Raw genomic sequence first — 10,606 nt, 5'->3', positions numbered from 1 at the left:
ATTTATCTTTATCAATATATATTCTAAATAATTAGGTTTAACTTAAATATATATCTTATAATTGTTTAAATAATAAAGGTCATTTAAATCTATTTGTTAATTATGAAATGATTTTTACTGAATCATTTTTTCTATTAATTTATTTGGATCGAGACTTTAAAATTTTATTGTATGTCATAGACACAATAAACTTTAAAAAAGTGTTTTCGCCTCTCAAAAACAAATTTCTTTTATTCTTCCTGTTTCTTATTTCTCAAATTTTTCTATTACATTATTGAATATGAAGCAAATATATCCATGAATCTTCTCCAAGGAAAAGTATATAAGCAGATTCAGCAGCAAACTAAAATAAAACCGACAAGTTTAAGGATCCGGGGCAGAGCAAACAAAGGCAAGCAATTCCTCATCACTTTCGAACCTAGCCATGTCTTTCTCCTTCATATTAATCCATGCCTCAATGCCGCCACTCGAACTTGTGTCCATGAAAACCACCAAATTCTTGAAGGTAAGGCTAGCCGAGCCAACCCAAATGGGTTTCCCCCATCCAAAATCAGTTTCATAAAGCGGAAACCTGCACAAACTAGTAAAGCTAAAAGAAACCACCTCTCCTTTTGTGATTTTCTCAGCTCTCTCTTTCATAAAATTCAAGTGGCCGTTTCCCTCCTGGAGTTTCCTCACGTAATCGCCATCGATCTTACTTATTGCATCTCTTACCTCATTCACGATGCCAAAACACTCTTCCTCAGAGCTTATAGATGGCAGTGCTAATGCAAATCTGCTGATGTTACCAAAATAGTATTGCGGCAATGGCGGATCCATCCTTGTTCTCAGGTTCACTGCGTGAAGCACTGTGTAAAGCTTTTCAGGTTCAGGTTTTCCCTGAGTTGTAGCCATAAAGCGGCTCCAAATGAAGGCTGAAAGTGCTTCAATCCGTGTAGGGCGCCTCTGGAGTTCTCCACTTCCACCATTGTCAGCATACTTAGCTCTAAGTGCGGCAATCACTGAAGCACTGAACACGAACCTCCTTGTCACAATCTTGTCTTTAATAATTCCAGTGCTTGGTTTAAATCCGGATATGCTTCTGGGAGGAAAAAGGGTGGCCAAATCAAATCGTGGAGAGACTGTATCTGTATCAATGTTCCCACGAGCAGTGGCAGCCCAATTATTAAGAAACATGATTAGAGATAATGCATCAGCAATTTTATGAGAGATGCAAACGCCGATAGCCATTCCACCACAGTCGAATACATTGACTTGAATTGCCAAAATCAAGTCTCCTACGTTATCCAATTCATACGGCAGTAGCTTGTTGAGTTGGTCTGGCTCGGGTCGCCTTACGACATCTGAAAGTTGGGACTTCACTCGGGCTTGAACGAAATGGACGCCTTCGTCATTGCAGTCAATGAAGGCATTGTTTTTGACACGTCCGGCCAGGGGATAAAATCGAGTTAAGGTCTCGGACAGGGATTCCTTCAACCGCTCGGTTCTCTTGAAATTACCAACATTGACATCACAATATTCTATTGGATAGAAAAAAACCATTGGCATAAAAACAGGGGTGGCAATTTGATCAAGGAAGGAGAATTGGAGATTTCGAAGGTGGTCAGGGGTTGGAGAGGAAGGCTTGATAGCATCCCTAGCAATGATTTCCACCTTCATTTTGGCTTAGTCTCGAAGAGATTTTTCAGCTAATTTTAATTCTTGGCATATATGGATGAGATTACCCCTAATTGCCAGCTTATATAGAGAGCAGATGCATCATGGGTTTGATTTTTGTGTGTTGGATTCGTACAAGTGGATTAAACTTCTCCGGAAGCCAAGAGTGGGTGGAGAATAAAACCATTCCCTTAGCAAAATCAGATTTCCATTGTGTGTGGCAGTTAGGTGGAAATTTCTCATGAATCTGGAAGCCCTAGTGGGAGCGCCAAGACTTTATATGAAAGAACGCGGATGGCTTTTTGCATATTCAATGCATTAAAATTCTTTGACCAATATCGTGTGGGCCACTTTTCACTCGTTACCTGCACACTCGTGCACATTTTATGTCAAATTTTGACCTAATATGATAGGAGAAAGATTGTTCCAAACAGTTAGATTATGTGAAGTATATATTCTTTTTATTTAAGGGAAGGAATCAATTTATATTAGTGTAAATTTTTTTAGTTTTATATGTATTTTTAATCATTAATTTTAATAAATCCAAAGGTTATGAGAGATAAATCAAAAAAAATATAATCTTATTTTTTGGATCTATTAAAATCAATTATTAAAAAAATGTATAAAAAAATATAAAATTTTTTTGTGTAACTTGATCCCTCCCCTTTATTTAAATCATATTATATAATTACATTATTTAAAAATCAATTATTTATTATAAAATAATTAATTAATCTATATAAATAAATATTCAATATTTAATTATTAGATGTAATGTATAATAAATTGTTGACTTTTTTTATAACGTAATTATATGACATATTCGAATGAAAGATATATATCATAACATGACATAATAATTTCGTACAATCTTTTGTCATACGAGAGAATATAACACATTTATCCTTAATCATGTTTAAGATGAACATAAAGTGTGCAAATATCATTTTTTTTATACATATTTTTTTGAAGTTACTCTCATAATCAAATATTATATACTTATAATAAAAATTAAATCATTAAATAATCAACTAATAAACTATAATTTAACTAAACAACCAATCCCACAAATAATGAGACATGAATTTAAAATCTTAAAATTCTAAAACATCTTCCTTACCATTAAACCAAGACCTTATTGACATTATTTCCTACACTAAACTATATACTAAGCCTCATATTTAAGTTCCTAAAGTAATAGTATTATAATTAAAATACTAATAAAAATAAACAGAAAACAATTAACTACATTTCAGCTTTGTGAAGCCATGAGGCCATATTCAATCATATAAAATCTTCAAAAGACAAATGATAATGAATTTGAAAAGCATGATCATTTCCACGTGAAAAGAATTAGTAAAGAATTTATAGATTATCAGTGGCCTACATGTGGTTAAGGAAAAAATGCCTCAGGATGGTTTATGCTTTTAGGAACAGTTTCAAACCTTAAAACTTTCTCATGCTCTTAAAGCTTCACTACTCCTAATCACTCGATCATAAATGCCCTAATTGAGAATAAATTTAAATAAACTAAGTATGATTCTAATACCTTCCCTCATGAATAATGGCCCCAACCGTCCAGTAAAAAAATATGTTGAAATGTGCTCTTTAAATTAAAAATATATAATCCATAAATATGAGATACTATCATTAATTTTGCAAAAAATTTTCAATATTTCACTCGAATAAACTCGTTTAAGAATATTTTATGATCACAATACCTGTATTAAAAAGAGATTAAACTTAGAAGCGTTCAAGAATTGGATCTAATCAAGTTCGATCAATTTTTTAAAATCTTGTCTAGAGTCCATTAAGATTAAAAGATTCAAAATTTTAAAAAATATATATTAAAATTTTAACATATTAATATTTTAATATTTTTAGATATATTTTTCAAATTAAAAATATGTTTATTAATAAATTTTATATCTCAAGATGGATTCGGTTTAAATTCAAAAAATTGTATCCAAAACTCAATCCGAGTCGGATCAAATCCGTGGATATAACAAATAATGTGAACCGTGAGCAGGTCAAGATAGACCTAATCGAAAAGGACAAAACAAACTCTTTAATTAGATGTTGGGCAAGTAGAGAAAAGGCTCCAAACTCAATGTATGATCAATTCTAGTACTTTCAAAGAAAGGAAATTTAAACCAACAAGGGTCAATGGGTGTCCTTTTCTTTTCCCTAATGTTCTTCTAGAAAATGATGGCGACCACTTCTTTTTCTTCAATCTTTATTTCCGTGGGCTCCAAGTAGAATATTGTCAAATTAATCAAGCATTGCATGGTAACTACTGATGATATATAGTCTAATTGGAGTGATAAGGACACGTACGGTACATATGGTGGGGGCGATAACGTTTGAACTTCAGCAAATATGGACAAATGCAAGCCTTGATCGTTTACTTGATTATATTATATAATTTGTTAATAAAATATTAAACTTTTATTTTTAATAGTTAAAATATATTTATAAAAAAAAAAAAAAACTTGAATTTCTAGAAACCGTATTCTATTATGAAGAATATTGATCGTTCCACTTCGTAGAAACACCTGCATTTGACAGTCGAGATCATCATATTGTCAAGTTTTGTGGAGCTTAATTGTTAATTGTTTTTACGTAAAGCAAGTATCTTAATTATGTTTATATTTAAATGATTGTCAGTTTAATAATTTATTATCCTGTAATCTCTTTTTTTCATAGTGAAAAAATTTGCGATGATTGTAAAATGAATTTAATTTTTAGGTTAAAAATATTATTATAAATATTTTTTGTTTAATTTTCATTTAAACTTGTTATATTGTCACTTTTTGAAAAATAAGATTTTAATCCTAACACATAGAATAATAAACTTGTTTTTAATGAAGTCTTTTCTTCAATTAGAATTGGACAAAACTTTCATTAAGTTTTTTAGATGAAATTTGTGAAGTTTTTTTTTTTAATAATTTAATAAAAATTTTAATAAAAAATCCAAATCTATAGACTTATAAATTTTAATGTGAAGATCAATGATATGTAAAAAAAAATTATTAAAAAATATTGTTTATAATTTAAATTTGATTAATATTTATTTAACGGTAAAAATTTTGTTAATACTTTTATTAAAAATTTATATTTAAAAATATATATCAAAATTTATTAAAAATTTTTAAAATTTTACATACTTTATCTATGTAACGAGATCTTTTTATCTGTCAATTTTAATTTTGATTTTAATTTTTATTTAATCATTTTTAATAAAAAATTTCATGAATTTTACCTTAAATAACTTTGTCTAAATATTTCCCATTAGAATGTGCAGCCGCCCAAGGTTCTTTTCAGAGCTGGTTTAACTTTCCAAAAATATTTCATATCATTAGTTGACTGATGTATTACCTAATTCTGCCCTGCTTAATGCAGAAAGAGTTTGAACAACTCTAAATGATACTTGAATTCTTGCATTCAAGCAATGCTTAAATCTGAAACTTCCTTTTTGAGTTCTGTTGTCATCTTATATGAGTCAAGAATCAGATGAGCCGAAAGGAAAAAGAGGCATGTCTTCGAAGGAGCAAAGGTGAAATCTTTTTGAGAGTTAGTGTCCTTTTGTTTTCCCCTGAAACAGCATATCAAAATAACAAGAAGAGGGGGTATCAAAATAACTAGAAGAGGGACAATCAATGCTAGATCAATCCCAGCAAAAATTAGACGGTACAGAATTCCGTCCCTGGAAAAAAATCTCGACCAGGGAGGAAAACAGTCCTGACTTCTTGTAACATGCAGCCCTGCTTTTGATGAAATTCAAGTGCCCATTCAGTGTCATGAAGTCGTTTCACGTACTAGGCGTTCACTTTCCTAATCGGTTCTCTCATTTGGTTAGGAATGTCATTAAATCCATCTTCCTTATCCATTAATGGCACTACCTTAACAGGTCTCTTGAATGATATTCTCAAAATGGTGATTTGGAAGTGGCGGATCCAACCTTGTACACAAGTTCATAGCTTGAATCACTGTGTAGAGCTTTCCTTGGTCTACTTTTTTTATACCTAATTTTGTTTAAGTAGATTCGAAGTTATTCAATTTTTATACCTAATGTGTGTCTCCATTTTGGTTATTTGAAAATTTTAATTAAATTTATCTTAGAGGGTCATTTGGGCTTTATTCATTTTAAGATTAATTTAATTTTATTGGATGCAATTTAGAGTTAGATAATTTGAGCTTAAGAGCCCAAATTTGATAGTAAAGAGCTAGAATCCATTTTAAAGTTCATTTTTATTAGAATTAATAAAATTAATTATAAAATTACAAAAAAAAATAAAAGAAATAAGAAGTAAAAGGTTGACTGCCTTATTCTCCCTTTTTGTCAACTTCATCCCTTTTGTTCGTCTGTTTCCCCTTTCATTTTACCCCTACTGACTTTTAAAATAAATTGATAAAAAAAAAAAAAAAAAAAAAAAGACATAAGGGCAGCATGCATCATCCCCCAAAATGCAACCACAAAAGGCAACAGTTCAAAATGAATTCGATCCCGGGTCCTTTCAAGAAAACTGAAATTCTATAAAGAAAACCCCAATTATAGGAATTATGCATCATCACACAAAGTTAAAACGATCGAATTTTAAAATTTCTCATTCTCTAAAGCCAAAATTATTTAACAAGATCATACAAACATATCATACAATCATATTTACATGGGGTTTCAGCTAAGGGTATGTACCTCTTTTGCCGAATTCGATTTGCTTCAAGCTAGTGATTGTCCAAGATGTTTCCTAAGCCACAAAGTTATCCAAACATGCAGTCTCTAACGATAATCTGCACTTACTCTTATGAAAGAATCTTCTCTAAGAATGGAAAGAGCATAAATCACATTCTAACTAGTGAGTGTTTTTGAAAGCTTCTTGTTTTTCTCTCAAGTTTTTGCTTTTAGTTGCTCTTAGCTTATTTTTGCATCTAATATATCTTATGTGTTACAAGAGAGGCGGTAGCCTATGTTCTTTTATAGAGGAGTATTTGGCCAAACTAAGTTAGTGCATGAGTTGCATAATTTCAAATTAGTCCCTAATGCCAGCCGAACATTCAACAAGGAAGTTTTTCTCTCTTGTTTTATTTCCTCTATCTTTTGGTCTTATTAAAATCAAATTAAATCCAACTTAATTTGTCTCAATTTTAATATTTCATAATTGTCCTATTATGTGTGATCCATTAGCTATTTTAACGTGTTGCCAATGAATATAAGCATTGTGAACTTTTACATTCGTCTATAAATGAATCAAATCTTTTAACTTTATTACTAATTCTCTAATTAGCTAATATTATGTTTATAGGTCATGATTAATACTAGTTACATTGTTATAACCCTCAATTGCTAAAGAAAGTCAATATGGCTTAAAAACCTATTTTTGAATGGTCTTAATGTATAATTAATATTATTTCTTCACTTAGTATCTCGGCTTGAACATTGAATATGATTTAGTATTTACTCAATCTTGTTTAATTATATTAAGTCTTGTTATTGATATTAATGCACAAATAAGCTTTAGAATAATTCTAAACTTTTATTTCACTTCGGCTAATGATTTCTGAAGTTAATCAATTAAGACTAATTGAAATACTCTATTAATCACACAGGGTGATAAATCGTATCTTGATTATTTTATGCATTTTCATATGCCTCATATTATATCCAATAATACTTGATTGAAGTATTCTTAGTTAGAACGGTAAGTAAAGTAAAGTCAAAATATTCATTTTATAAGATTATAAGTAATTTTTAAGTCAAAGAATCACTTCACTACATGAGAATGTTACTATAGATACTATGCAAACTGCCATATAGCACTTTCATATTGGGTTATATTTAGTGAACTTATTCTCGTAACAAACTCTCATATGTTAACTTAAATTTACCTAAATTTTAACTTATGAGATCGACTACTTCTTCATAAATAAAAATATAACCATGTGCTAGTCTTATCAGCTTTTGTTAATATCTCTTATTGTTAAAGCATCAACTAGGAAAAATTTATAGAACATATAGCTTTATACAATGATGATTTTATAATTATAATCTCATTGTCATTTCCTTGCAAAAATTTTTTTATATTTTGAGAATTTTATCATATAAGCATCAACAATAAAATACATATATACAAACTCAATGATAAATAATGACCATTTATAAGATATTAACTATCAAAATATCACAAGTATGAAAATGTTTTATTCAAAAAATTATTCAATTTGAAGAGCAAATACCAACACCAATACACACGGCTAGTAGGGGCAATACATGGAAAAATTCCCACAAACGCAAAGATCCTAAAAGCTCCATCTGCATCGGCCAAAATTCCCTACCATTTGAACCTCTTTGAGCCTCACATTTCCCACCCCTGGTCATGACAACCTAGCCCTTTGGCAAGCCATTGAACTCTATTTGAACCTCTAGCTTCACCCAGAATTCCCTACCACCGAAAGCCTTCCTCATCACCCAACATTTGCCAAAGCACCACCACTATCAGTTTCCAACACCTATCCATCACCAATAGGCTCCCATAATCACCCACCACTAACAAACTCTCATAATCACCTATCACTAACCCATCAACAATCCTAAAACCATTCATTCTTCACCTATTTCTCAATTTCTGCTGAAAATTGTAAATAGCCCTGAAACACACATAAAAAAAAAAAAAAAAAAAAAACACAAACACAAAGTAACAGCCTCATTCCGTTTAGTGAAGAAGCAATAGTGAAGAAAAAAGGGAAAATATTCCTGGTAATGAAAGGGAGATAATCGTAATTTGGGTAGGATTTTTCAAATTTTGAAAAAAGGGGTTTTTAGAGCATGGAGAATTGGGTCAAATTTTGTTGGATATTCTTTTTAGGTCTAAAATTTAGGATGTAGGTTTTGGAGGTTGTTAAAATGAAAAGGAAATATTAAAGATTAGTTCTAACAAGAGCTTGCGATGGTGCTAGCGTAAGCAGCGAATGGCAGTGGCTAAAGCTTTTGACAATCCTAAAAATGGAAAGATAGATCTTGGGGAGGGGGGATAACATATTGAGAAATGGATAGATCTTGGGGAGGGGGATAACATATTGAGAAATGGTGGTGTTTGGGGCAACGAAGGTCGATCTTTTTAGAGTTTTATGCCATGGCTTTCGACTTTGATCTAGGACTGTGGGGATTGATTTTGATAAATTTGAGCTTGGATTTGAAAAAAGGGGTCAAAAAGAGTTTTTGACGAAATTTTTAATTGAAAAAAATGCTAGATGATGACAATCGATGATAGCAAGCAATGATCTAACTGACTATTAATTGCTGAAAATAGGATTTAAAGGGTGTTGTTTAGTTTTTTTTTTTTTTTTTTTAAGAATGAGAATTTTTTTGTTGAAAAAAAAGAAAGGAAATAAATTTTTTAAAAAAATAACGAGTTTTATAATAATTAAAAAAAATGAAAGTAGGTCAAACCTGAAACATGGCTGTACCCATAACCTAGTGATTTACCTGACCTGGTGGTTTACTGCCAGATTCAACCCACATGTTTTTGACCCAAGGTCCACTTCATGTTTGTTCACCTACCTTCTTTTACGTGGGGTTAGGCTAGAACACAAATCCCAAGTAAGATATAATGTCTCCCATGACTTTTAGCATATATCTCTTTCTTTTTTATGTTGGTTTAATATTTTGTTTTAAATTTTAAAAAATAATAAAATGTTTATATGGATAATTTAGCAGTTCCTAATATACAGTTGTTAGGCACTAATAAAAATGTTTTTTTTTTAAAGGAAGAGACAAAAAGATCGTATCTTTAAACAAGAATAACTTTTGAATATTTTACTTAAATATTAGAGGAAATTGAAATGATTATTTTTTTTGTAAAAAAATATTATTTTTGTTTTAAAAAAGTTATTAATTTAAAAATTATTATATGAATTCCTCAAGTGAAAGATCAATTTTTTTTAATTATACCTAGATATTAGGGGGTTAAAAATAAAAATAAATATTTTTAACATAAAAAAAAGTCATTGCCATCATGAATAAAATCTATTTAGAAAAGAAATGGAACTACATACTACATGTATCATTTAATTTATCTCTTATTATCGTATATGCATTTTATATATTAATAATAAATGTGAAATAGTAAAATAACAATTCCAAAAAATTCTTGTAGAAAAAAAATATGAAATAATACTTTTAAAAAATGACTTAAGAGACCAGTTTAGATATTCGAAAGAATATAAATCATATTTTAATAAAAGGTCGTTATTTTCATTTTTATCAAAAAATAATTATAAGAATTTTTTAAGTAGAGGATTAATTTTCTTAAATTTTACCTAAATATTGAGGAACCAAAGAAAAATTTTCAGTACCAAGAATAATAATAATAATAAATAAAATTTCTTTTATCACTAATTTTTTTAAAATAAATGATAAAAAATAATAAAAAAGGATAAAATTAAAGGTTTATAAGATGAATTCAATTGATCATTTGCATATTAAAATGTGTGTTGGCATATTTTAATTTGTGTTTGTATTATTTGACTGCTTCATGTTATATCATACATTTTATTATTGTTGAAAAATATAAAGTAATAAAAGGGTGATTTTGACAATTTTTTTTTTTAGAAATAAAAATAAATATTTATAAATAAAAATAATTCTTGATACCCTATTTAAATATTAGAGGGCTTCCTAGTAATTATTCTTATAAAAAAATTTTATAAGAATTTTAAGAATTATTATGAAAATCCAAATTGAGAGATATTTTAGAAATTTCTTTCATAACTAAAGATTTTCACTTTATTTCTAAATAAAAAAATTTTAAAATATTTTTACAAAAATAAAAATTAAGGAAATTATTTTAAATATTAGAATTAAGATCATTTTTATCAAATTTAAGAATAACATATGATTAATTAGTACCATTTTTAAAAAATGGGTGTTGTAAGATGTTAATTCTTTCTTACA

The 10,606-nt window shown here is 29.2% G+C and overlaps 1 pseudogene; it reads right to left on the bottom strand.

The window, feature by feature from the left end:
* Nucleotides 1–203: 203 nt before the first annotated feature.
* On the bottom strand, nucleotides 204–1,787 carry LOC111287656 (stemmadenine O-acetyltransferase pseudogene; annotated as a pseudogene).
* Nucleotides 1,788–10,606: the final 8,819 nt, after the last annotated feature.

The sequence above is a fragment of the Durio zibethinus genome, chromosome 4 (genome assembly GCF_047325235.1).
Source record: "Durio zibethinus cultivar Kanyao isolate XHJ-2024 chromosome 4, ASM4732523v1, whole genome shotgun sequence".
NCBI classification, from domain to species: domain Eukaryota; kingdom Viridiplantae; phylum Streptophyta; class Magnoliopsida; order Malvales; family Malvaceae; genus Durio; species Durio zibethinus.
This window is presented reverse-complemented; position numbering and strand designations above follow the sequence as displayed.